This window comes from Manacus vitellinus, unplaced genomic scaffold (assembly GCF_001715985.3).
Source record: "Manacus vitellinus isolate BGI_N305 unplaced genomic scaffold, ASM171598v3 scaffold_4_pilon, whole genome shotgun sequence".
Lineage (NCBI taxonomy): Eukaryota > Metazoa > Chordata > Aves > Passeriformes > Pipridae > Manacus > Manacus vitellinus.
Window position 1 is genome coordinate 7,075,001 of NW_021940604.1, and position 25,174 is coordinate 7,100,174.

The window sequence follows — 25,174 nt, forward strand, 5'->3', positions numbered from 1 at the left end:
ACTGGACTTGAAATGCTGCTGTTCTGACCCAGCACGGTCATCCCTATGATTGACTGTCATTTCATTAAACATTGGGGGTTTTTTTCACAGTCTTTAATAAACCAAAAGCAACAATTTTTTCAATAAACCTTTGTGATACAGAAATGCTGTTTCCTTATGCTCTGGTACCTCTCTTATTCTTTTCTGCCTGTTACTTTGATTGAGAGATGGAAGGTTGCTTTGCTGTGTGTTTGTATAATTCCTCATTATCGAGCTGAGCACAGCTCCATGCCTGTATTTCCTAGTTAATTATTTGATATAAATAAATATTATTAATTTTTATTTCTGAAGATGGCCACAAGCCAAAAGGTTTGCTGATTGCATAAACACCCAAAGTAAGAAATTGTGGAGCTCCAGTCCTCATTTACTGGTGGAATTAGACAGATGGCCCATTTGAGAAAGTGATAAAATACCAGCAATACCTGCCTAAAGAATTACAAATTCCATGCTCCATGTCTGCAAGGGCTTGTATTTATTATCTAGGAGTGCAGGAACAGACCTTGTGACCCTGCTGACACTGAAGGGTGAGATCAAGGACAAGAGGCCAGCATAGGAGAACAGGCAGTGCCAGCCCCCATCTCTGCCTGGAACTGCCTGCTGTGCTTTCCCCGGTGAAGCCAGAGGCTGGCTGAGGGCCCACGGTGCGTCCATGCACACCAGAGGTGCTCTGCAGCCCCACATCTGCCTGTGACAATGCCTTCCTTTGGCAGAGAGGATCAGGTGTCTCCAAGGGGGCGTGGAGGGCCTTGCAAGGGGTTGGACAGGCACCCACTGAGGGCCACATGCTGACATGAGGCTTGGAAATTGGAAATGGGGTCAGCTGGGCTTCAGAGGCTTTTTCTTGTAAAAAAAATCTTCAGATTTTTCCTTGTAGCAGGGAGATACAGTTGCCTTGTGCGACACAGATAGCTCCTGTTCCAGCCTTCCTGCCAGAAGGAGACGGGTTGATGCATACACTTTCCATTAAAGTGCTCAGAGGTAGAAGTGCCCTGAGATCATATGGAGAACAGGAGCATGATCGTCCCATTGTACTGAACAATATTCAGCAGAGGTCTTCTGAAAAAGATTCCTTTCCTGTCAAGGCTGGAGAACTGCTATAGACGCTCATGCTTTTTTTGAAGATAACAGAAATCCAGTGTATCAGTCCCAGGGCAGGGGGGAATAACCTGAGGGAAGACCTTTTCCCTAAGGAGAAGTGAAAAGAGGATGTGTTTCTTCCGAGGAGTATCCCTGCCATACGGATTGGATTTTATAGCTGTGTGCAGCTTTTGGATTGGAGGCATAACCTCCAAAGCATACAAGGATCCAGCTCAGGATGGATATGGGTAAACCAGCAAAAGCCAAATGGCAGACCTATTGTTCTTTCTGTTTGTCTCACCTGTGTTTCTGTTACTCTGCTGATTTTGCAGGGGATCAGGCAGAGGCTGCATGCATACAGAACAACAGACAGCATCTGCTTACAGAGATTAACCATGGAAGCCAGTCCTGATACAAAGTCATGTTTCTTCATTGTGACAGCCTATTGTATTTCTGATAACCATGAGATCATGGCTTTAGCAGCCCCTCAGAGCCAGCTGTTTCATAAGGATGAGTAGTTCTTCAACAGCTGCTTAAACATGCCACTGCACCTTGTACTCAGATGCTTTCTATAGCGCTTTTTCTCAGAAGCAAGTTAGCATATAGTGCAAATAAAGACAATAAAACTGAATTTTATCTTTAGTTGGAGGGCACAGGCCTGGAGGGGATGGCATAGGTCATTGAGCTCAGTTCCACAGAACCAGCAGCAGGGATCAGGCTTCAGCCCAGAAAGAGCTGCAGAACAGTTATTCCACCTACCCCACGCTCAATGTATGTTTATACCATGTTGGCTGCACACCTATGGCCACCTTCCGTACTTCCCAGTAACTTTTTAATGAAACTCAGGCTGCTAGTAGATGTCAAAAAGTCACACGTATGAAGTTGCACAGGGGGAGAGGAGAGGTCAGTGGCGCTGGCACTGTGTCCCCGTGGTTGAAGCGTTTTCCAGTCTCAAGTCCCACGCTGCTGTGGCACCTATTCAGCTCATGCCAAGTTCTTAGAAGAACAGGGAAAAGCTCCCCTGACTTCATTTTCCTTCAGCTCATCCAGTCCGTTCCCACAGGCGCTGTTGCAGCCCTGTGCTGTCTGCAAGGCCAGGCAGGTCCTGCAGCCCAAGCACACGGTGTAGATATGTCCATGTGATGCAGTTCATCAGCATAACTTCTGTGGGAACCACAAGTTCCCCAGCCAACCATGGCTGGGGAGGGACAGGAGATCTTGTGTCTCAAAAGCATTTGGAGAACAGCAATATTTTCTTGGAGTGGAGCAGTAGCTCAGAGACTTTGGAAGAGGAAATCTTTGATAAATTGTCTAAAGAAACTGAGGTAGTAGTCTGCCACACAGGGATAAGGAAAGAAAATAAAAATTTTAAATTTATATATATTTTATTTTCTGAGAGAAAGACTTATTTTTATTGGCTAGTACGTCTTCAGACAGCACTGACATTTTCATTCAGTCTGTCTTTTTCGCTAACTGGAACTAGACAGTGCCTGTCATTTGGACAGTTATACACATGAAAATACATTAATTAAGATTTGTAATTTTTACATTTTAATTAATGATGTTTTTTCTCTTCATTTAGTGTGTCAAGCTAGTGTTTAAGGGAAATTGCAATTCAAAATTCAGAAAGCCACAGTTTTTAGTGTGTTTGTTGGAAATAATCTGGGCATACTTGCCAGAATAATATGCTGAATCAATGTTTATTAAACAATGACAATGTACTGGAGTTGTGAATTCCAGTATTAGTGAGCTGATCACTTACAAAACCCATGTTCTTAAGATTTTTTAGTTTAGTAGATTTTTATACTTGTCTGGAACAGAAAAATACATTTCTCAGCTATTTCACTCATGGTCACCCAGCATTACATGTAACCTCAGTGGAAGAGACAAGCTTTGGGGAAGCCCAGAACTAGTGTCACTGCCAGCCTGCTCTGTCTCTGCTTGCAACCCTCTGCCACAACCCCAACACTGTCCCCAAGAAGCCCCTGTAGCACTCTGGTCCCATGTGGATCCCAAGGCAAATCCATCCTTGACACTGCATGTAGCAAGAACCCATCAGACTTTTCCATAGGCACCTGTGGAGTGTCCAGTGTAAAAGCTTTTGAGGGCTGCTCTGGCAAATTCTAATGTTTGTGGGTTTGGCTTTGCCACATCAGTAAAATACCCTTCAGAAGGATATTTTTATTGGGATGGGTGAAGGCATTAAGGAGTACAGAGCAGGGATGTCCAACAGTGGATCCTTGGGCAGGACAAGTGTGGTTCCCAGGCTGGAGTGGACTCACACGATGAGCAGTGGGTTGTGCAGGCATAGTGTCTGCCAGGTGACCTCAGGCACCACCTCTGAGAAGAAGTATGTTGGCAGAGATGACTCCCCAGCCCCATGGAAAACATGGTCCCATGGGGATCAGGTAAACCCAAGCTGGAGCTTTCTCTTCTTCCTTTACCTTTGGCCATATGAGGGTTTTGGCAGGCAGCTTACAGGAGCATGAAGGTTGGTTACCCTGGAGTAACCTCACTTCTCCAGCCTCAAGACATTCACTTGCCACTGCTACACAGCAGAGACTCAAGGGTCAGTTGTCACTCTGTCAGGTACACAACTCTTCTACCTCTCATTTCCGACCAGCTCCCTTCCCATGTGTCAGTTTGTCCCTGCTACACATTTCTAATGCTGCTTTGTGCAAATGTTTTAGTGCATGTGGAAGGAAATGCAGCAGAACCTGCCCAACCACTGATCTGTCTACTAGCAAGATGCCCTTTCTGGGTCAGTGCAGTGCAATTTTATTGGCATAGGAGCCAGTCTGGCTCCTAAGTAAATTCTGTTGCTACTGCTATCTTTAAGTTAGGGCAAACTTAAATAATTCCCATTCAGCCAAAGGAATGTGACTGCTGGGCTGACTGCAGAGCAGTCATGTCCTTCCACCAGCTAAGAGTCACTTGCAAAAGGTGTTTTGGGAATGGTCATTGTAATAATTTTCTTTCAAACTTGGATACACCTTATCCATGCAAAAAACATTTTTCAATAAATAAGCATTCCAGGTGCCCATGCTGCTGTTATCATTAAACAAATATTTTATTTAGGGGGCATGGAAATAGGTTTATAAGGTATTTTATCAAACACAATCATTAGCTGTTGACAAAAGAACACAGAATGCCTCATATATTGGGGCTAATAGAATTGGCTCCCCTGTTCTAATATATTCTGCAAATTTATTGTAAGACAATTTCTACACAATGGTAATATTTTCATGCTACATTTTTTTGAGGGCAGATTTTAAAGTGTGGGTATGATTTACAGGCTCGGATGTATTTGTAAAGTCTAATGAAGTAAAAATGGCACTCTCACATGAATGATGCTACAGGAAAAATATCTACATGTAAGTTGTCACGTAACTTTCCATAAGTGCCCTGTATCTGCACTACAGCAGGTGGAGGGTGAAATCCCAAGCAACATTAGCTAAAATACATTAGGCTGACCTTGTAGTCTCTTAACAATTTTACAGCATAAAAATCCAAACAAACTCTTCACATTATACTTAAAAAAAAATTGTATGAAGTCAGGAGCCTGTCTTTCTAGATATGACCAAATGTGCTTTCTTTTTTCTACTTGTACACTTCAGGTATCACTTCAGGTAAGTGAGGATAGGACTTTCTGAACAGCACTTTTAGTGTTATGTGAAGATTAGCTGTGATGTAGAAGCCTTGGAATTTCTCTTGAATGTGTTCTTGACCTTTCATAAACCAATATTACTGAATTATTGCAATGGATATAATTAATTATTTTTTCTTACAGCAATTTAAGAACAAAAATAATGTCACAGACAATTTAAATACAACAATTCAACACCATCTAACTAAATTTTCCAGCTAATAAAACACAAAGTAGAAGTGGCAGAAATAAAAATCTTCCAGTATACTACTTTCCCCTTGGGCAATTTCCAAAGTAAATATTAAAGTCAGCATTCAGTTGCTCGCATCTTTTTGCAAATAACCATAGCAAATCTCTTAGTAATGCTGAGTCCCTTGTAAAGGTATGACAAGATATCCACTAATGAGTAATCCTTAAAATTGACATTTAATATTCCACCAAAGAAGCTAAAACATTTACAGTTCTCACATGCCACACCTTAATGTCCTTTTAAATTATTTTAAGCCAGATAAAATAAACCATAATAAGTCTGATTTGTATGAAGTCATGACAGAAGTTTCCATTCTCATGAAAACAAAACTGGTGTAAAGTCCAGCTCCTACTGACTTCAATAATTAAACCAAATTTTCACTGCCAGCCTTTGACTTCCATCTTGCATGTCACCAAAAGAAACAGAGCAATTGTTCTCAAATACTAACAGGCAGGTGGAGTGAGCATTGACAATTTTAGTTTCAGAGAGATAACATATCTTTTGATACTTTTAGGAATGAATGGTAAATAAAAAATATAGCCCTTGAATTACTGTGACATAAACCCCAGAGTTTACAGAGGAACATTACATCTTTAGAACATGTCTGTGGTGTGCTAGCCTAATTTTGACCTCAAAGCATCTGAATATAGACAGTTTAACACATTCAAATCTTCAAACAACTGAGTGGATTTGTTGGTGCTTGCATCTCATTACTTCAGATTTTCAGCCACCTATAGAGAGGCAAATACCTGTCACCTTCCAAGGGCATATTTCCATGTAAGCAATAGCTGTCCTGATTATCACCAGATGTCCTAGCCCAGGATGGACAGAAGGCAGGGTGTGCTTTTGAAGCCACAAATATAAGTGTTCCAGTGAGGTCCAGTGGACCCTTTTGAGGGTATGGAATGTGGAGCAGGTCCTTGAATCTTCAGGTGTCATTCCTGACATCCCAGTCTCAGACTGGGATCTGCCCTCCTGGGTCAGCACACATGGCAGACAACAGTCTGAACCTGAAGACCTTCAGGGACAGCAACCTTTGCTCCACTGAGATGCCCACACGAGACTCTGTCAGGGCAGAAGAGGCAAATGTGATGCTAGCTTTCCTGTTAGTCATTTACCAGCTCCCTGCTGGCCCCCAGGCCCATCTTGGGTGGGTCTGTCTGCTCCATCTCCCCAGGACAATGGGGTGAGCGTGGCTGCTGGCATCCCCTCTATATCGGCCACGTCAAGCTCCATGACTGTCTCTATAAAGATGATCCTAATCCTCTGTTGCCTGCTACAACAATTTTGGTACAAGTCAGATGGTAGAATTTTATTACCATTTCGGTTTTCAGGTTTTTTATTTTTACCTTAAGCTATGGAAAGTGTGTTTTTCCATTCCTTGCCAGGTTGCATCAGTAAGCCTGACACTGGTCTCCTGGTCACTCCCACAGTTGTACATTTGGGGAAGCCCAGTCCCTAAGCCTATGTCCATACAACCTAGAGAGATTCTGGAAAAAAATATTACACAACCCAAAATGCATGCTAAGCAGGAACAATGCTATTACACTGAATAAGGTCCGCATGACAAATGCTAAAGTGACGCCTGCAAAGTCAGTCACTCGTGGCCATGGTGCAAACTGTTGTCAATAAATAGGTGGGTATGCAAACCTGCCTTTGAGGAAAGGCTTTAACCACAGGTAAAAGTGCTTTGCTTAGTATTATCAGTGACATCTGGTGGTAATAAACAGTAAATTCAGTTTAAATATTTTTAAAGGTTATGTGTGATTTTAAGTGGCTCATCCCAATTAAAGTATTTTACAAAGTTGTATTTCCCAAAGTGTATTTCTTTCTGACAAAACCGTATAATGACCATGTGACATGCCAGGAGCATGTATATACACGTCTGTATATAGCATAGTATTTTTTGGTGGTGGGAAACACTGGAACCAAGTAATCCACCAAAATATTTAGTGTGCCTGAAAAGCAGTTGATAAACATCCATTCTTTGTTACTGTTTGCTACATATAGCCTTGTGTTTGAAATCTTATAGTCCTTCCAAATCAATGAGTATGGCAACAATTCAATAGGTGCAGATGGGGGACCCGTGTGAGCTAAGGCAGAAAGAAGCAGGAGTGCAGCTGGGGGCTAGTGATGAGTGGGCTGGAGCGAGACACCACAGTCTACCACAGCCAGTGTAGGGGCTGCCAAGGAGAAGCCAAGCACTCACCTGGACCCTGTTTCTGTGTTCCCAACAACTTCTTGGGCTGGACACCTTTTACAGGGGACTCTGTAGGTCTCAGCTGAAAGCAGCAGAACCAATGCACATGGAGAAGCCCCTTCCTTAATTCTGCACTTAACTTCATGGTGTACAATGAAGACTTTTTTTGTTTTAATATCTTCGCTGAGGAGAAGTTCCTTTCTGATTTTGCCCAAGTTTAGAATCAGAAGCTTGTTTCATACAGGAGAGATGTTTTGACAGTGCTTGGGGAGCTTTTGTTGCTTGCATGGCCCCATGTACTCTCTTTTCTTCTTGGGTGAAAAATGGAGAAAGTTGTCTGCCCAGAAAATCACATTTCTGACTCCCTATGTGCACCTCTCTTGCCGCTTTTCTGAATGCAGCTCTAGAAAGCAAAAGCTGCAAGGACTTTGCTGTAATTTTTAAATGTGGTGTTTCAGTAAGGTAAATATTATCCAACAAATGAACAGCAAAATGAAACGAAACGTGAAACCTAACTTAAAACATACACCAGGCATCCATGAATGCTCTAATGCCATGTTCTCTGTAATGTCTGTGACTCTTTTTGAAAATGGGTTCTGATAGGATGTTTCATGGCACAGATTTCTGAGCCCAGCATCTAGACTTTACAGTTTCAGCTCACCTTGAAGAACAAACAGCTCTCAGAGCAGTTAACTTTGATAAGGGAAGTGTAAAAAAGGACATGGATAACATATCAGCTATGCTGAAAATGTGTCTTTCTTTTCTTGTTCCTCCTGAGAAGCAGTGACAAAATAGAGATGCTTGGACCTATTAGGTTGGGAGAATGATGCTGTTTCAAGCCTGCCAGAAAGATCCTTGAGGTATCTGCACATCTGTAGCAAAATGTGCTTACGGCAGATGTTTAACATTAGGATTTAATTCTGTTTTGTGAGTGTTGTCATTTGAACTTCTGGAAAGTGTTCCTGTAGAAAAATACTGCATTAACGTATTGAACTGTCAGCAAATCTCTGGGTTTCCAAGACATATTAACATATCAAATTAAAGAATTTGGCCCAGCAGCCCCAGTCTGCCACATCCCCAGTCCATTCTCATACCTGTGGAGCTGTCTGTGTGCTCTGGTGACTCCTCAGCTGAGGCACAGACAGGGAAAGCAATGTCCTCCTCAAATATTTCTGAGCAGTTGTTTATGAGGAACTCCACCAACACTGTCACCTGCACACAGAAAACAGCTCATTTCAGTCAAAAGGGAAGAACACATATTGAGCAGTCTTTCCTGCCTGGTGCTGCAGACAGATGGATCTGCCCCAATACAAACAAAATGCCATCAGCCACAGCTTTGGCCTCGCTGCCCAGAGGACCCATGGGTGACAGTGCTCACTGTGTGCCTCTTGCCCTCTGCATGCAAAGTATCCAGGAACTGTGCTGGGACTTAGGGGACTGTGGGGCAGCTGCTGCTTTTGCTCAGAGGAGGCAAAATGAGGGGCAGTCTGGCCCATCACATCACAGGCTGAGGGCTACCCTTGATATCCAGGGGTGCTGTTCTGTTGAGCTTTTGCAATCACAGTGGGATCCCTATGGATGGTTCTGAGCTGCCCCAAAGGGAGTGGCTGCTTGGTCAGTTCAAGATACCTTGTCATTCATCTCCTTCTGTACTTCCAGTGGCAGCGTGCTGTCCGTCTCTGGGCTCAGCATATTTGGGCCAACACAGATGGCCAGGTTGCTGGAGTCCATCCTGTTGGTCTCAGCATTTTGGCTGATGTGGCGGAGCAGAGAGAGCAAGTGCTTGAGCAAGACAAGGTTTGGTTTAGGCAGTTTGTCAGCCACCCTGCATGAACAGAAACAAAATGTGACATTAATTGATGGTGCAGTGGCTTCTGCTTCTCTATTTGAGCATGACTCAATTAAATTCAGACAGACAATGCTTCCTCCAGAAAGAGGCATGTGTGTGCTCACTGTATCATTCAGAAATCCCCAACCACAGCTGACTGTGTGGTTAATTCTAAGATCTTGAATTACAAGGTCTTGATTGAAAGGCAGCATTGCAGCAGCCCATGTCCTTGAGTAGATGGGATGACATCAGGAGCTGCCACTGGAAGCTTCCCAAAAGCAGGTGAAAGCCTGTGGTTGTCCTGTGCAGATTTCAAAGCAGTACCAGTCAGCCTCTACTTCTGCTCTTTCTAAAGAGCAAAACACGGCGGTGGTCTCCACGTGCCCAACTTCAGTGCCAGCAGATATGAAGGCTCCCTTTCAGTGACAGTCCCACAGCACCATGATGCTAGCTGAGACACTGCAGCCTCTGCCCTCTGTATAATAGCCATTTTGTAGGGCAACCACCACTGGGGTTTGTCCTGGACAAAATTGAGTGTAAGTGGCAAGGGTGGGAAAAGAGTCTCACTGGGAAGGTCACAAAGGACTCCGAGACATGTAGCTGAAGCAGGACTGTGCAAGCCAGGGCTGTATGAACCCAGGGAACAGGAATACGGAGAGGGATAAGGACATCTCTTCAAAAAGCCCATGGGCTGCCACCACTAAGTCCTAAGTGCAAAAGTCATTCAGACCCTCAAGATACTTTAGAAAAAGTTACTATGGTTACTTCATCCATCACCCCATAGCTGAGGAGACCCAGAATGAAGGTGGGTAGTTGGGTGTGGGTCAGTCACAGCTTCCAGAGGGGCTGCTGCTCCCCAGGGCATGGGGACTGGCACACAGCTGCTGTCTGCACATGGGTCTGCACAGCTGGGGCTTGGGCACTACAGGGTCCTTGGCTGCTGCAGAAGTTGTCAACTGCAGGTTTTTTGAGAACTGAGGAAAATTGCAGTCCTGAATGTGTCAGCTGGAAGGGAATGGTTTTGACTTTGTGTTTGACAAGAAGCCTGCCCCGCCTGTGGCTTTGTTAAGAAGCCTTTCACCTCCCCACAGGGCTCTCCAGTTTGGCTCTGCGCTCATGGTTGCACAGAGGAGGCCCCGGGGGTTTCCAGCTCCCGGTCCTACTCAGAGCCCCAGCATCATCCCGAGTGTGTGTGTACACGTGGGTGCAAGGGGACGGTAAGCTGACACAGCAGGCGCTAGAGGGCAGGACAGCCCACAGCAATCGGGCTGTAGAAACAGGTAGACACTACTGATGTCACCTATTGCACATTGCACACCCTGCACTAGTGACTTCCCTCCTCTGCTAAACCCCAAAGGCATCGGCCTTTTGCAAAATCTGGTCATATTTATAATGTGAGGATCCAAAATCTAGGGTCACCCTACACAATCCACAGTAAGAGCACCAGAGACTCAGAATGGTTTGAGTTGGAAGGGACCTTTAAAGATTATCTAGTCCAATGCCCTTGACATGAACACATGTCCTCTACTCAGTCCAAACCAGGAAACCAGGATCCTGGATTTCAGGGCTTTCTAACTGCAGCTGCTGAGTGTTTCCACAGCATGCCTCAGCTTTCAAAAAGTTCAGCAGAGCTGTTTCAGTCTGTCATTTGAATGAGATTGGAGGAAAAAATACATTTCCCTGTCTGTATTCAACCACATTTTTGGATGTCCCAGTAAGTAACCCTTGTCATTTCCTTGCCAGGATTTGGTGTTTTAGCTTTCCACTGCCATTAGGAGATGCCTCAGCTGGAGGTGGGAGAAATTGTGCAGCAAGCTCCCGCACACTTTGTGAGAGTGAAGCAGAGGCTTTAGCACACAAATAGGCAGGATGCTGAACTTCTGCTTTCTGTTTGTGGTTCGTACAGAAATCTTCCTGCAATATTCGTGAAGAAAAAGGATGTAGCAGAGTCAAACCACTGAAAGCCAGAAGTTATTCTCTGGAGCAAATCTTCCAAAAAGTTTGTATCCCACCTGGGCTCCAAAAAACCTGGGGAAATTTTCAGAAGTACTTAAGCTCCTGGCTGCTTTGAAAACATGTCCAGGGACATTGTCCATGTGGAAATCTAGTCCCACAGCTCAGTGGAAATGACAGGACACCCCTTTCTTGCTACTGCTTCACTTCTGAAATTGAATACAGAGACACAAATGCCAATTACACATAGAGCAGGATGTGTAAAACCAAATGAAACACTCAACAGCCACCTGGAAAATGGATGCTGTGCCTCAAAAAGCATAGATTATCGTGGGCTCATTACCAAACCCTGGGTAGAGAGCAACCTTGTTCTGTTTGCACACTGCATTAAACTCACTTAGTCTGCAGTCCCAGAGCTGTGATTGGCGATTCATGCCCTCCAGCCCCTCTGGCTGCTTTCCCAAGAGCAGAGCTCCCGGCACAGACCCTGACACCGCTACTACCCTGCTCCCCAGCTAAATAGCTGCCTGCATAAAACACTAGCATTTTCTCTTCATGGAAACCTGGAGGGAGTGCTCAGCAAACATTATGCAATGCACTTAGAGCAATGTTTTCAGAAGGAATGCATTCCTGCTGTCTCTCTGCTCAGGATCAGTAATTCCTCTGGTGCTCTTTGGCCTAAAGGGACAAATACTACCTCATCCCACACTGCCTGATACCTGTTTTCCTTCAGACCATGGAACTGGACTCTCTTGCAAGCAGCTCTTGCTAGTCAGGGCTGGGGATAAGAAAAGGGTGCAGATGTGCCACTTTTCCAAAGTGTACCAACCCTTGAAGATACAGATCCTGAACAGTTGTTGTAGAATGTCCTAGTATACTCAGATCCACCGCATTTGCAATGCTTGACCTATGCGCAGTGGCTCTGGGTATGTGTGATCCATGACATCCCTCCACCTTGTTAGCTGACATGAACAGAAATGTCCATTCAGGGATGACATGAACTCTGAGCTTGGAAATAAACACCAGGAGAGTCCCTCAAGAACATCTGGATGACTGAACAAACCCACCTGGGCACAGGTGGCCTCAAACACACTGCACGTGCCAGCTACCAGCACTGCAGTCAGCATTTGTCCTGGGTGCAAAGTGATTGTGTGGCCCAATGCAAGAGCCAGGTGGTTGCCATTGCTAAATCTCCTTCTGAGCAGAGAACCCCTGAGCTGCAGAGGCACGCCACCCAGCCCCTAGCACACACATGAAGTAAGACTCATTCACTGCATGGTCCCTGTCAAGGATTCAGATCATCACACTTTCCAGCCCTCTGATCCAACCCACAGAGCAACCAGCACACAAATGAGAGGCTGCACATCTTTTTAAATAAAATCTCAAGGAAAGAAGGATTATGGTGTTTGTCTTCCCAAGCCACCGTTACACATGCTGATGCTCTGCTTCCCAGGGAGTGGTTTGACATCTGCCTGATGATGGGAAGCAAGGAATGAATTCCTCTTTTTGCTTTGGTCACATGCACAGCTTTTGCTTTTCTTATTAAGCTGTCTTTATCTTGACCCTTGAGGGGTTTTTTAATCTTATTTTTTCCCCCTGTCCTATTGAGGAGAAGGAACGAGAAAGCATCCAGGGAGATGTCTGGCAACCAGCCAAGATCAACCCACTAGTCCTTTTTCTTGCCACCCAACATGGGGCACGAGATAACGCCAGTTTTGATCTGGGCATACTATAGCTGTGGCAGCTGATAATTGGCAGGCTTCTGCATGGCTCACAGGGCTCGTTTGATTTACAGCATAACAGAGCCTAAGGCTCTGCAGTGGCTGCTTTCAGCTCCTGCCTTTGCTGCAGTGCTTATCTCTGTGTTTTGCTGTGCCTGGAAACATTCTGATAAAAGCAGCAGCCATGTGCTTGGCCCTAGCACAGGTGCCCTCCCTGTGCCAGGAGGCCTGTCCTGCAGAGAGCTGAGGGATTGCATCTCTCTCTTCCCCTCTAGGGCTGATGTGTCTGCCTTCATCTTCAGAGGTCCTCACCAAATCCCTATCTAAGCTGCTTGATTAATGTAATCTTTTTGTCATTTGCATAGAAACTGATTTTAGTCTGATGTCATGAGGAAACAGTTTGCCAGTGAGGTGACAAGGAAATGTGCCCTTAGGCCATCAATCCCTGGGTTGCAGGGTATGTGGGAGGACTTGGGCGGGTGCCTGGGTTATCACCTCCCATAGCCTGTGATCTTGCACCTCTACAGGCATGTAATCCCATTCAATTGGTGCACTACTTGGTGGAGGGGTGCCTTGCCTGCCCCGGTGAAACCCAGAAGCTCTTAGCACTTCCCTAGGGCTTTTCTTGTGCTTCTCGAGCCTCCCTTCAGCACCATCAAGGGAACATGGTTGAGACAGGGACCCAAACCACATCTGGGAACACTATGGATAAGACAGGGATCAAAACCCTAACTACAGTAATTGCCTTAGTAGTCAAAAAGAAGCACTGGATACAGAGGTCAATGCGTCCATATCATCAATTAGTGCAGGAGGAGGAACGGTCTGATCAGGAAGCTGCTCCTTCAGCAAGGAATCAAGAAGAGGAAGTAAAAGAAATCACCGAGAAGTGATAGTGGGTCCCTAACCTTTGGCAGACTTCAAGATATGCTGCAATATTATAGCCACCAGCCAGGCGAGCAGATTGCTGCCACTACCACTGAAGAAGGCATCCAACATCTGAGAGAATTAGTACTGCTGGAAAGTCTTCTACAGTGACCTGGATGACAACCATGTCTCCAAAGATCCTGATGTCCAGTGTACATGAGCAAGTACTAGAAGGGTTGTCCGAAATTCACCAGCATTATATTCCAGCCACCTGGAGATGATGGACTGACTAGACTCTGATATACCAGCTGCGGAGAGTGACCCATAGGATCTGACTTTTGAAGAAAACCTGTTTCTCTCCTTGTACCCACAGGCCAGCACCTTGACTGTCAGGGGTGTCCAGACACACACTGCATGCCACTCTCTGTTTTCTCCTGTGTGACTGGGCAGGGGACATGAGGAATTGAGATGGTGAGCCCCCTATGAGTTAGGAGCCCATGTAGAGAAATTGAGGGGGAAGAGGGAAGGCAGCTGATCAAGAGGGCCATCCAAGACGGCTGTCAGTTCAGCCGCTGTTGAGATGGTGGAAGGCAATCAGCAATCTACCAGGTATGGAAGAGGACTAAGGCTGTGTTCTTGGTTTTGGTGAAGGGACTTCTGGTCTGAAAGGGTCTCCAACCTGGAACAGAGGGTCACTGCCTTTGGTCAGCAGGAGGAAAGTGAATGACTGGCTTTACTGGACTGTGTGGATTTGATGACCTGGCATACTGGATCCGCAGAATTCTAAAGCTTTGGTAGACACTGGTGCACAGTGTAGCCTAATGCCATTACAATACATCAGGTAGGAACCCATCTGAATTTCTTGATTGACAGCTGTCTGTATTGGAGGCTGGGGTAAGCTTAACAGGAGACAAATGGCAAAAGTACCCCATTGTGACCAGCCCAGAGGCTCCATATATCCTTGGCATAGACTGTCTCAGGAGAGGGTACTTCAAGGACCCAAAATGGCAGTGATGGGCTTTTGATGTAGTTGCCATCTTTTAAGTAGCTTCCTGCCTTGCCCAGCCTCCTGGAGGATGCCTCTGTTATGGGGTTGCTGCATGTCAAAGAACAGCAGGTGCCCATGGGTACAACGATGGTGCACCATTGGCAATATACAGCAACCAAGACTCCCCGGTTCCCATCCATGATTCATCAGTTGGAGGGCCAAGGAGTGATTAGAAAGACTCATGAGGTTTTCTTTTAAATCTCGTTTTGTCCCCCTGTCCTGCTGAGGAGGGGAAGTGAAAAAGCATCTGGGTGGCATCTGGCAGCCAGCCAAGGTTAACCCACCACACTCCTGTGCACATACATACTCACAGACTTTATACATGTGTTTATATGCCTGAACATACATATGTTCTCCTCTGAGCTAATTCACTTAGTAACAGCAGGCAAAGAAGACCAAGTCAGTTTTACAGATGGTGCAAATGAATGCGAAAGAAAACTTCAGGTTGGAGAGTTGACATCAATTCCTTGAACTAATTATTATTATTACCGTATTCCACACAGCTTCCAGGGAGTAAGAGCGAGCAGTGTTGACTGAATGTCAGTGAAATGCTGTCCCTGTCCCAAGAAAAACCCAGGTGCTGGCACAGGTCCTGCACTGTTCAGGTGGTCTGAGCAGTGCTGTTAGCGACACCTGAGGAGTAATTGTCAACAGAAGCGATGGTACCAGAGCCTGGATCTCAGTATGTACAAGACGTGGCAGATGGAGTGCAAAAGCAAATGGGCTGGCTAGCAGCAGGCACGTTAGTAATGAAGTGTCACAGGAGCTTGTAGACTCCTCTCTGATTTTACTGGGCTATGTTCCAGAGTGCGTCTTCACCTTTTTTTTTTCTTAAGTATCTGCAAATGAAAACCTGCTAAGCTCTTGGATAAGTGTCTCTTTAACTTCTCAGTCTCTTATGAATTTCAAATAGCAATTTTTTATTATGTTAATTGGTGAATTAGGCATCCCAGTTAACCTGACACTGCTAACAGGTGTGAGGCTTTGTGCAGATCAAAACGTTTGGTTTTTTTTTTCTTTTTAGCATAAGCATCAAAAAGAAGTATGAATTGTAAGAAATAAGATGACCCTGTTTGCAATTCTGATTTTCATTTTCTTTCTTTCACTGCAGTCTTCAGTTGTCCCCTTTCGAAATTATTCAGTATTTTACATGCAGAAAGGTCCTGGCCAAGACACTGTGTGAGCTTAGAAAAAATTTCTTCCCTTTGCAGCAATCCAGAAAACATTTGTGACCTAAACAGCAAAGCAACAGTCTGTCTCAAAACTGTCCAGTTTGAGCTAATATCAAATAATAAACACATTTGTAAATGTAGAAATCAATCACTCCTGATCATGCTGTCTGGGAACATATTGCAACTTTCCAGAAAAGCTGGCCTGCATTCATGTCCTGGAGGGCTTAACTGAGCCTTCACAATAGTTGCACTGATGATGCCAAACCTCGTGTAACTTCCCTGTTGATTTCTGCAGGCTGCCAGAGGATGTCACAGAGAGAACCCAGCAGCTCAGAGAGAAGTTTTGTTAGTATTTTATACAAGTGATGCACTCAGCAATAAAGCTGAAAAAATGCAAGAGGAAAAAACCCAAACAAAAGAAAAAGCCCTCCAGAAATCCCTGGATCACTCAGAGCCAGAAAAGGGAGAATAATGCTGGCAGAGCTAGGTACCCAGTTTGCAGTTGCTGACTGTACACAAGCAGGGGGAGAACTGCTGTCATTCAATGCAACTTATGTGGGAGTCTGTATCCACCTGTCCTTTCAAGGGGTCTGAGTGGTTCTGAAAGGTGCTATATTTTGCTGTTTGGGATGTTTTTCCCCTTAGGAGTGCATTGCGGACAGTCAGGGATGTGAAAATTCATCCCTCCCACTCCTCAAGGACAAACTGGAGCTCTTAGTAACCATCCCGCATTTGACAGGACATTTGTCCTTCTCATGGGAAAAAGCAGTTCCTATGCTTTTTTTTCCTAGCAAAAATACCATAATCCAGACTGCAAGAGCTGATGTCCCATCTGTAGGCAATTCATCATTACTTGAAACAAATCCTTTAATTTTATCTCTAGCTGCCAAGCAGCACAACTCAGTGAGAGTAGGTCACTTGTAAAACATGCTGGTTAAGTACAGGGAAGTCTGTAGGAAAATAATCTGCTTTGAACTGATAAAGCTTTCTAGTGCTTGGATAACTTAGACTTCAATAAGAAGATGGAAAGTGTTGGGTAGTAGAAAGTCAATCCCAGTTATTTAAGAGCTCTGTGCAATTCTTACTAGACTTTAAAGGGTGATTCCCCAAACCTGTGCCCAGGACTAGCTGAGGATGAGTTTTCCAGACCGAAGTGGACACTTGAATGGATGATGAATGCATTACAGAGTCTATACCTCCAGGCCAATGGTGATACAGACCCCTAGCCCTTAAGTGACTTGGCCCCATCCCTCGTTCCTACATGCCTGATGGGCACAAATTTAGGCTTCAAGTTCTCCAGCACTGGTGCTCGCTATTTCCGACACCCTACGGTGTTACATTCATACCTACCACGTCGCCTCGGTAATGATCCTGGCAGGGGAGCGCTTGGCTGTGAAGAAGCCGTGAAGGCTTGTTTTCTTCGAGAGTCTTTCTCTTTTCACTTCATTTCTCGCTGCACCTATCGATTTTTGGGCTCTCCTCTCCCGGCAGGCCCGTCCCTGCCAGCGGCCCGGTCGACATGCCGGCGGACCCCCAGGGTCTGCTGCGGGAGGGAGCGGCTCCTCCCTCGGCGGGGAGGGCTGGGGGCGGCCGGCGCCGGGGTCTCCGCTCACTCTCTCCGGCTCCGTGCCCGAGGCGGACCCGGACCCGCCGCCCAGGGCTCCTGCAGCCCCTCCCGGAGCGATGCCAGGGCCGCGGGCAGGCGGCGGCCCCGCGCCGAGGCGGTGAGTGCGGGCGCGGCGGGGCGGGGGTGCGCGCGCGGGGCAGCCCCCCTCCTTCACGGGTGTTAGGGACGATGCCGGCCGCTGCCGGCGCAGGTGATTTACGGATAGAGGCAGCTGAGGAACTGCCAGGGATCTGAGCCTGGTCCTGAATCTGGTAACAAGCGAACTTCGAGACTTCCCTCGTACCACTCTGGCGATGCGCCTCCCACGGCACTGGGCCGGTGCCGGACTGCTGGGCTCCGCGGGTTCGTGCTCTCAGCCCCGTAGGGCAGAGCTCTCCTTATCCCGACAATGGGACCGCGGGAGCCGGTGGTGTCAGGGTCAGACGAGCAGTTCCTAGCTGCTTGCCAGAGATGGAATTTAGAGACTGCTTGACGATATCACTGCACTGTCAGATTGCTCTGGTACCGTGTTAGGGCAGCAGAGTCCTGAAAAACAGAACAAAATAAAACCCTCCCCCACGAGTGAATGGACATTGGTTAAAATAAAACCGGGAAGGTTCTTGGCTATATCTGTGTGAGAGAGAGTTAAAAAGGGTTGTGGGTTTGTGTTGTTGTTCTTCTCTTTCTTCTTCTTAAGGAGAGGTTTAACATCATTGCAAGAGACACATTTCACATTAGTGAGTGCTGTGAACTCTGTCCCACAGCACCTGGTAGTCTGGTATGAGCCCAGGACCAAAGCCTGGTCCCCTGGGGTGTCTCAGCTGCAGCGATTGCTCCTGTCAATAGGGAGAAAAGCCCCGGCCACCAGCCCATCGATTTCGAGGCCAGAAGGGACCGTTACATCATTTAGTCTGACCTCAGACAGGAGCAAGGTGCTGGCTGGGCTGGCTGGGAAACAAAAAGAAAACTGCAGAGGACTGAATCTCTGCGCTGAGCCATGGCATTTCTTCATGGCATTATCAGCTTTGATAAATAGATTTTTCTGCTAAAAATGAGATTATTGGCAGGGGCTTTCTGCATGGATCCTTTACACAGAGATGCATGGATGATAAGTAGAAGCTTCAGAGCTTCCAAATATAAAGCCTGGAAGAGTATTTTATGTGATAACTGATCTGGTTTTCCATTTTACCTCCTACTCTTCAAAACTAAGGCTGATGGCAGAAATGGATTATTTTCCAATGAGAAAGCACTTACTTAAAAAAAAAGAGAGTTAAGAAGAAAAAAGAGAAACAATTAACAGTTACATTTTCTTCAAAGTTGTCTGTAGAAACACTTTAAAAAATTGAAAATTTCAGATATGCATATTTTTCTCTCTCTTCTTCCCATTTCTTTCTTTTTAACCTCTCTTTATTTTTCTGTTTCTGAGAGATAAAAAAAAAAGAAAATAGTAGGTGATTATTTAGCAGAGAAAATTGGGATGCTGGCTGCCCCAAGATCAATTTTTACTTAACTTTTTTCAAAAGTAACCTTTCAATACACATTGAAAAAAATTGCTATTTTCTTTAGACATAACACAGCCCCAGTACTCCCATCTATAGCATGAGGGTGGATCCGTCTTACTGCACCTTGATGCTTCACTTCTAGTTTTATGGATCTATTTTACTTAAGCCTGATGCTTTCTCAGAATACCAGCAGTCTCTGAAAATGGAACAAGTTAGTACCAATAAGGCTCTTCACCTTACATCCCACTGTTTTTCATATTAACAATGTCCACAAACCCCTTGCAATGAACGGCACAGGAATGGAGCATCACAAGGAAGTTCAGGCTGTGCTGGGACATGATCCCCTGAGGCAAGAAGGGTGACTCGATTCCGCAGCCCTGTGTATACATCAGTCCGGTGCACCATCTGCCACAGACCTCTGGGTCCTCCTGGGAGCTTGAGAAATGCGTATCTACAGCAGACAGTCATGGATGTCTGGCTTGCGTGATGTGGCAGGAAAAGGGACGACAGTGTTTGCGGTTAATGAGGTCCACTGCAAAGCTGCTTCCTGCAGTAATTTATTACCTTGGAAAGCAGGGGTGTGATGCCAGACAAATAACTGGGCCTGTGGGAGGTCAGGACACCAGGAAGGCAGGATCAGGAGGGTGGGAAGATGAGGGGGAGAACAACATCCCACTACCACCACTGCTGTCTCCAGCAGCAATGCCCAGCAGAACCTAGGGGGGAAGGGGAGGATTTGTCTCAGCTGGGTCTTGGAGAACCTTCAGCAAGGCCCCTGTGGAGGCTCTAAATCACACTGATTGCACAGTCAATAAAGAAAATCTCATCAGTCCCAATAACCAGGCTGTCAGCTTTTAAACCTATTTAAAGATCTGTTCATTATTGTGTTGTTAGAAGTCCAGAATAAGTGCATTGACTCGAGTGATGTTAGTGCCACAATGTAGGAAAAGAGTTTTAATTTAGACCAGACAAAGGCAAATTCTACTTTTATTTATTCTATATAAGCCTGGACCCACACCTTGGGATGGCTAGTTTAATAGAGTGCTGCTGCTGATTTCAGAGAGACCACTCTCTGCCCACGTTGATATAACTGAGACCAGAAATCCTCCTATTGTGTAAATTTGTAATTTCTTTCCCAGCCTGCCTGATTGAGCCAAACCAACCCCTCACCTAAGGGAATATCTGCAGGGCAGCTCTTGCTGGGTGCAGTGGGGGAGCAGAGCACCCAACAGATCCCAGGAAGTTCATGCCCTGGTCCATGAAGGACAAAGGAGATGGACAATGCCACCTATCTGTGTGCCACTGGGAAATACTTACAGAGGGTTGCCCATCTGGAATGTCAACTAGTTGGAACTGACTGTAGAAAAAGCCAGGGCATGCACCAGTCAGGGTTTGCCTGCACTAATAGATTAAGAAGCACTTGAGAATTCTCCCTGGCACTGCAGCATAATTATCTATAATCATTATAAATTAGAATATCACACATAAACTGTTAAAGCCAACCCTGACACTTGCTTTGGCCCATGCCAAGTAGCACTGCCCTGCTCCACCACTGCCCTCTTTGAAGCACCAACATCCTGGGCTGTTCCTAGTGGGGAGCAGAGCCCTGCCTCAGGATTAGCAACACTGGCTACCACAGGCACAGCCTGAGCCATGAAACCAGCAGCATCTGCAGGTGGTGTGTTTTGGCAGTGCAGCATCTCCGTGCTTCTCATCCCCCCTTGCTGCTGACCTCAGGCAAGAGACAAAATTGGGAAGAAAATCAGGCAAAAGCTCATTTAAATGACTCAGTGCCCTCAGGAGCCCCTTTTTCTTCCCTTTTTGGTGGTCTGATGTGCTGGGGTCGTCACAACTGCCCCTGCCCCAGCCTCCTCTGCATGTGCACATGCAAGATGTGGCCAGAGAAATGAAAGTCCCTGGGAATTTCATTGTGTACCCTGGGAAAAGCTGGTTGAGGAAAGGCAGGTTTACCTACCAGCACACCTCCTGGAAGCTTCCTGGGCTTCCCTCCCTGCTTCTGCTTCTGGTGTCTCATGCAGTTTGGTTTAAGTGACTATTTAATGTGAACTGTGTGAAATATCTCTGTTTCTGCCAGTGATGGATTTTTTCAGGAGAAGAAGGAAGAACAGAAGTTTGCTGTTTTCTCAAGGACTCTCACCTAGTGTGGTGAAGGGGGCAAAGAGGCTTTTAGTTTGTCCTTAAGGATTGTAGAAGTATGTTTTGAGATGGGGGGGCATTTCTTAAAGTCACAAAGAAACAAAAGTCCAAGGTTTTAGAAATGGGATTAGTTTTCAGCTAGTGCTGGCCCTTGCTTGCTGAAGAATCTGGCCACCTAAAAGTCTCTTCAGATGGCAAAATCATGTCCCTGTATACACACTTTGAAAGACTTTCTGAATGAGTAAAAACAAGCAATGCATTTGCTCCTATAAACCAGCAGGATGTAGTTAGCTCATCTGAGGAAGAATGACTGAATTCTGGATTTTCAGGTTTTTTTGGGGGGAGTGCTTTGAGATAAGAAAGGAGATTTGACTTCTCTTCCAGTTTCAAAAAGGAAGTAATTTGGTGCCAGCATTGTTCAGCACTCTCAGGAACCTATATCCCACCACTGCAGAGCAGTGGGATATTTTTTAGACTTTCCCTCCTGTTTTTCTGGTTATGGTTGAGTCTTTGGGCAGCTCTCCTTGTGGGTGTCTGGGATGAAGCCCTTGTGTGGTGCATGTAGGTGATTTCCTTAAGCAAATGGCTCCCAGGGAGTGCTTCTAAAATTCTGCCATCTGCAGGTGCCATCCTTGTGTTATCTGCTGTGTGCCTCAGAATGAGAGCAGGTCACAGGCTAGAGTAAGAAGGGCTGGAGTTAAACTTGCGGCAGAAACTGTGATATCCTCCATGAAACAAGCAGAGATTTCTGTTAAGTGGAGGAAAAAACCCTGAAGAGAGAAAGTATGATGTAACTGATAGTCAATACTGACATAAATGTGATCAAATTCTCCCAGCTCTTGGAGCACAGGGCAAAGTTAATTTGTCTTCTCTGCACCTGCTTCAGTCTTTCAATAAAAACCACACTTAGTTTTTTTCCACCAAAGTAGTGGCAACACTTGGCAATAAAGTGTTTCTTCATGACCTAACATTATTTGGTTCAATAAATCAAATAATAAATCCCTTGTATTTGGAGTGAGAGGAGGTACATCAGGTCTGATATTTTCACTGGTGTCAAAATGTGCATGTGTGTATATATGTAACTTGAAATATATAGCTCATTTAATCTTCGCTATATGTGCTTAATAGATGAAATTGTGGCAACTCTAGAACAACAGGAATAACAGCAATAGGAATAATTTGCTTTACACTAGTTTGGGGAGAGGAACAAACCCATTCTTCCCTGCAGTGCAGCACTATTTCCTCGCCATCCTGGTGGCATATCGATCCAGGCACCATGAGCATCATGCTGCCACCACCTGTAACCCCCATCCCACCCTGGGTGGCAGTTGGGAAGGTTGTGTTTCCCTGAGCATCTCCTGCCTGCTCTGCAGAGAATGTGCCTGGCTGGTCCTAGGCAGATTCAGAAAAGGTTCCCAGCCAACCTTTTGGAGCCATGTGATGGCAAATGTCGCACCAGATTAAGAAACTAGTGTCTGCCCTCCCATGTGCATCCTGTTTGGGAGTCTGCACTGCACAGTCCTTGTGGGTTTAAATGGAGGCAGGATGACGGACAACACTGAGAGTTCTATAAGCTCATGTGGTCAGTGCTCATGATACAAGGGAGTAAGCTGGGGAGAAAATGGGCCTCTGCCTGGGTCAGGATTGATTCTCACTTCCCTTGCAGGGTACAGATATTTCCCTTGCTGTATCACTAAGCTAGTGTTTTATTCTGACACTGCAAAACCTGTGATGGCTAGACCGTGCCTTTCACACAAATGCTATTTTAAACTGGAGCTGGAGGACTACCCCCAGCCAGAGTCCCAAGGGGCTCAAGCATGAGGACAACACCCTACAGCATCTTAAGAGAACAACCTTTTCCCAAAACACTTTTAACTCCGTGAGCTATGAAGTGACTGCTGTGAGAGCAGCGCAGGCTTTGTCACGTACTGACCTTTTGTTGAGCAGCTGAGTGTAGAAGACCTTCTGGTAATAATGAGTCAACACTTAAAAGAAAAGACCTGCTGCTCTGATAACAGACTCATGTACATAGTAAGCAATTTCAGTGTTCATTTCTTTGACTTCTGATTGTGTAAATTTAGGTATTTGTAAAATGTAGGCAGCAAAAAGGGCCATGATAGTACAGGCAGGAATAAGCATTGCCTTCAGAAACCATATCCTCTGCAGGTATGAAGCAGTCTCACCTACTTCTGTCACACAAATTCCCACATCCAGAGAGGCCACAGGATTAAATATACCAGTGTCAAACTGATATAAACCAGGAGTAAATATACAAGGCCACTCCTGTCTTTCATTCTTCCTAGCAGAAAGTAGTTTTCTAATATCTCAAAGCAGTGCTGCGGCAGCTTCATGGTCATGCCTGCCAGCACTTTTCCCTGCAGCCAGAGCAAGGTGACTTCTGCTGCTGCTGCTTTACTTTTTCTGGTAATAACAACTGGGAACATCACTCATGTCCTCTGGGAAACTGCATTTGCTATTTTGGGTTACATGGGCTGGGACACCACAGGGGTGGTCTCAGCCGGATGGACTCCCCATAATCCTTCACAGGGCTTGGTCTCTGACACCTTCAGGGAGGACACTGTGCCTGCCCTTTGTGCTGGGCTGGTTTGCACTGACTTAGTGAGATCTTGGTAGAGAAGATTTGCAGACCCCAGCAGCAAGGCTTGTTTGCCATTTTAAACCACATGGAATGGTATGCTGCTAATAAATTTTCAGGAGTAAACATTGAGAGTTAGAGGTAAAAGCTGCTGAAATTCTGATTAATCTGAAACAAAGTTCAATAAAAAGCAGATGGTGTTTGATAATCATTCTTTTCCTGCTCAGTAAATGAGGCCAAATGTTCAGAAAGTTCTCTGTAAATATATCACCCTGCTTTTCAAGTATCTCAAAGAAATACTGAAATATGACTTTAATAAGACAGGCATCCCCCAAAGGGTGATAACCTGCCCTTTATTGGCCTCATGTCAACACTTGGCAGCAAGGAGCCATTTCTTGACTCTGATGCTCCTCTGTTGTGTCACTTGTTCCTAAAATAGCCTTGTTCCTTAGCACTCATGCTTGTGTTCAGATGGCGGGCAGCCACATAGAACCTGCTGTCCCAAAGCACAGATTTCAGGGATTTTAGGTCTTTAAGGGAGCTCCCCCATGGATTTGCAGGAGGCAGCTTACCCACTTCTAATTGAAACAAGCTTGGTTGCCTCTGCATGCTGGGCTCACTAACAGCAGCCTCCTCTCACCTTGCATTACAGAGTGTGGGGGTCTGTATCCAACCCATCTGCTCCACGGGCCTTTCAGAGTCAGTGCAGAGAAATGGGCACTTCTGGAAAAGGACATAGCTCCTCTTCTCCCAGGCTGGCTGCAGAAGTGGGGAGGGAAGAATGGTGTCCTACAAGTGTCCATGTCTCCCCACTGCCCGTAAAAGGAGCTTGGGTTGAGCAGCCACTGTGGTGCTGAGGTTGCTCTAATTTAGTCAGACACCTACAGGGTGCCTCAGCTGGTGGCCCCAGGGCTTTGCCTACAGTGCTGCAACTGTGCACCTGCCTTGGCCAGTGCTGCCGAGCCTGGCTGGCTCCATGGGGCAGCAGCTGTTATGCCAACCACTGGGAGTCAGAGCCTTGCCACTTGAGGGGAAATTTGGCAGCATCCAGGACTTAGGAGCACAAACAGACTTTATCCTCCTCCCATATACACTTTGTAGCAATGACTTCTGTAAATACTCAAATCCCTCACCTTTGTGGGAGCTTTGCTGGAAAATGGGAACTGATAACAAACTCATTCTTGCTTTCAGCCCCTCAAGACTGTTCCTTCCCGCCGGTGTTCAGCACCATCGCTCTTATTCAGCAAAGGTTTGAGCAAGCCATGGTTGCCTTCAGCCAGGTACGTACATTGAGTGCCTGCACAGATGTTTAATGCCAAGGGGCAAGGCAGTACACCTTGGCTTGCCCATGCATATATCATATGGCACCGCTGTCAGTGTCCTGCACTAGAGGACCTCAGGCCAGTCGCAGATGTGGGAGTGCACATGTGGTGCCTGGGGCAGCTGAACTGGCAGAATCGTGAGTTCAGTGGGGGCTGCTGTTGTAGAGGGGATGGAGGAGAGAGCTGGTGGGAA

At 45.9% G+C, this 25,174-nt stretch overlaps 1 protein-coding gene across 1 annotated transcript in view; it reads left to right on the top strand.

The window, feature by feature from the left end:
* The first annotated feature begins 24,913 nt into the window (after window positions 1-24,913).
* Window positions 24,914-25,174, top strand: part of LOC103765389 (T cell activation RhoGTPase activating protein) — a 42,416-nt gene continuing 42,155 nt past the window's right edge. Inside the window, exon 1 of the mRNA XM_029962724.1 lies at window positions 24,914-24,939. The gene's annotated coding sequence lies outside the window, so the exon portion shown is untranslated. The remainder of the gene's footprint in view (window positions 24,940-25,174) is intronic.